Consider the following 3,836-nt stretch of genomic DNA (forward strand, 5'->3'; position numbering starts at 1 on the left):
TAACGTCAGAACCGAACAGTTATGGATTCAGTTTTCATGCAGATAGTTGAGAATGTATGATATTCGAACAGACAGTCATGATATAAACAGATTAGATCAGTTGTAACAGAATTTGTACAGAAATATTGGCAGAAAGTGTACTGATAAGTCTGAATTGCTAACAGAAGAAGCCAGAAAGATAGAAATCAGAAGATTATTACAGAATTTGTATATTTCTGAATAGAAATGGGAGTACATTTCTATGGCTTTCGTAATGAAATTACCGCCATTTTCTTTAGATTATGATATGATATGATTATGATTGACAGATTATTCAATCTATATCTATCAGTTTGTACCAGATTATGTACAAACAGAACCAGATGGCATATATCAATGTCAAAGAAATAGTCAGATTGACGAGAATGCAAGAATTAGATGATATCAGATTGTGATTTTGATGGAGTTGTACTTGTGATAGATTATATCATAAGCTCTCTTGTGCAGATTTATTACAGATTGACAGATAGTCAGAGTATATTACCAGATATTGACAGATAATTGTAGAGCTTTAGTACTGGATGTTAGTACTAGTTGATATAGATTATTGTCATTGTGTAACTTACTGTATGACAATAGCTATCAAGATAGTTCAGAATGGACAGATTTAAGAAACCAACGTTGGATAATGACGATTGGTAATTGAAGATGAAGATTGACTATGTCCTGGATTGGGATAAACCGATAGGATAACAACTACAGATGGTATTGTTTTGTTATAGATTGCAGATTGGAATATACGGATGTTGTATAGCCAGTAATACGGGATTGATTCGACTAGAACGAGTTGAAGAAGGATTATGATATTATAATTCTTGACTTCTGATTCCAGACCAGAATCAGAGCTTGATCAAAGAAAGACACCACAGAATGATATTAGTGAAGCGAGTTTGGATGTTAAACTCTGTTATACATTTCTTCTAAGAGATTTGGATTGCTTGTGGTGAGTTCGAGGGCGAACTCAGATCTAAGAGGGGGAGAAATGTAATGCCCGGGAATTATAGAAGTGATTAGACAAGATTAATGAAATATTCCAAGACTTGTAGAATTGATCAGATAAGATTATGGGATGTTGCTCGGATCAAAATATAATTTTTCAGAACGTGCAAGACCGCACCCGCGCCCTTGTTTACACACCCGCGGTGTGAGTCCAGTAGGGTAGGAATTTTGGGCGAAGCAAGACCGCACCCGCGGTCTTGCATAGACCGCACCCGCGGTGCATGGACAGTAAGTTGGCAAGAAATTCCGAAGCAAGACCGCACCCGCGGTCTTGCACACACCGCACCCGCGGTCAAGACACCGCACCCGCACTCCTTGCACTACCGCACCCGCGCTCCTTGCACTACCGCACCTGCGGTCTGAGCTTTTGGAAAATTTATGAGTATCCGAAACATGAGCGCACCCGCGGTGCAGCAAGGACCACACCCGCGGTGCGACGTGCCGTACAATGAGCTATGCCACGTTTTGTACTTTGCATGCACTATATATATACGTGTGCAGCTGGTTTCCTTCATTTTATTCAGACTGAAATCGAAAGTGGAGAGAACTTTTACTCCGTGAGCTTCTAAGTTGATTTGTGAAGAAACCGTGTAGCAGAATTCGAATCCGACTTTAGTTCTGAACTCCTCTCGACTAGAGCTACACAAGGACGTAAGTTTTATTACTTTTTGCAGTGTTTTGAAAATATGATGTTGCTAGAATTGCATGTGATTCAGATATGACGTTTATATTACCGTAGACATTATAGAATTGAAGTCAGAATAAAGAACAGACTGTTTCTGTAATTGTTATGATTTTCGAAAGATATTGACTGAGATTCTATATCAGAATTGTGTTAGTATTCAGTTGATGAATTGTATTGACACAGATTATTTGAGTTCCAGTATTATATATGTGATGTTCAGATTGACGGGGTTATTCAAATTATATGGTTATACCGTCGAAACATCAGTTGATTTAGATTGATCAGATTCAGATATGATTTCGATTAGATTGTGATATTATTGATATGGCTCGGATTGTATCTTGTTCAGACATTGATCAGATTGTATACTGAATTGAGTATTGATCAGAACAGATTGTGAATTGAGTTACACATTGATACAGTGTATTTGATATTGTCATTTCAGATTGATATGGACAGATTTGAATACAGATCATCGTCTTCGTCAGACCGGGACGACAAAGGTATAATTCATGTGATATTCGGGAAAAAACAACTCAATTGAGATCACATTTGAGTTGCCCAATAAAATCACATACTATATTCTCGTTTATATTTTTATATGATTATGCTTGGTTTACTGATTTTATTCATGCATTTAAGATAGGACAGTCTGCGAGATCATCCAGACTTCTAGACGTTCGGCGATATCACAGCTTAGGGGAAGATCACCTCCCTTATTGTAGATGTGGATACAGATCAGGCCGAAGTCTAGGAATAAGACGTACAGCACCTCGATTGGGAGGGTAGGTGATAGCCAGTGACGTCTTATTCACCCCAGGATCCCTAGAGTTATAGATCGAGTCAAGTCTAGACATGATTTGATTCGGACTTCATGCTTATATGGATGTGGCTCCTAGATCATGGGACCCATCGTTATTGCTTTCAGTTGTGCTAGCATGTTTTTATGGTTTAGATTGTTTATATGCATGTTTAGCTGATTTGAGTTGCATGCTTAATTTCATAGATTATGAAATATATTGTATTTATACATGACGGCATGTTTTATGAATTAGTTTGTTTATATACTTGCTTACCATGTTTTATACTGGGATTTATTCTCACCGGAGTTATCCGGCTGTTGTCTTGTTTTGTATGTGTGCATGACAACAGGTGGGGCATGATCGGGGTCGAGAAGATGACGAGAGAAGACGAGTTTAGCGTGGTGATTCCGGACTTACTGTAGAGTAGGTTTTATTACTAGAACTTTAGTAGTGAACCTTAGATTAGAATGTTGTTTTATACAGATATGTATATTATGTAGATGTCATTACCTTCCGCACTTTATTTTAAAAAGAAAAATTTTTAGACCCTGTTTTATCAGAACTGATAATTAAATCCCAAAGATGATTAATGAGAAAGATCAGCGTCTGGGTCCCCACAACCTAGCACTTTGTAATCGATTAATAGTTTTTCCAAGTAGTGCTAAGATCAGTTACTATCTGTAAAAGTGTTGTATACTAAGAGTTTCAGTATTGGCAAAGTGATAAGTCCAAACTGAAGTGGGTCAGTACACCTTTTTGTATTTGATCAAAGTCTTTTAGTGAATATCCTATTTGCGTGATAGAAAGGGTGACGTAGGAGTTATTCAAGTCTCCGAACATCCAGAAACAATTTGTGGTGTTATTACTTTCAGTTATCATTTTCAGTTAGATACTCTATCTTTCAGTCAGTTAGTTTTCCGCAACTTTTTGTTCAGTTTAACTGATTGTTATTGACCGACGGGATATTTAGATTCAGTTCGTAACACAACTGAATTCAGTTTGTCGAAGAATAATTTTAATTGAGCAGTGTTTATTCAACCCCCCTCCCTTCTAAACACTCTTCACCCGATTCACCGATCCTTTCAGACTGTCGGAAAGTACACACACATTTTGAGGAACGAATTCAAACTGCAACGCTAATATTTGATGAGTCTTAGTGTACGGTCTCATTGCATCTATAAATACAAGATCATGACCATCAAGAAACAAGAGTGTGTGAAGATAAAAAAAAAAAGGTCACGCATAATGCATATCTGTTTACAGAAGCAATCAACCCAGATTTGAGGGAACACTTCAAATTGTTATCAGCT

The sequence above is a fragment of the Primulina eburnea genome, chromosome 15, assembly GCF_022965805.1.
Source record: "Primulina eburnea isolate SZY01 chromosome 15, ASM2296580v1, whole genome shotgun sequence".
Taxonomy (NCBI): Eukaryota; Viridiplantae; Streptophyta; class Magnoliopsida; order Lamiales; family Gesneriaceae; genus Primulina; species Primulina eburnea.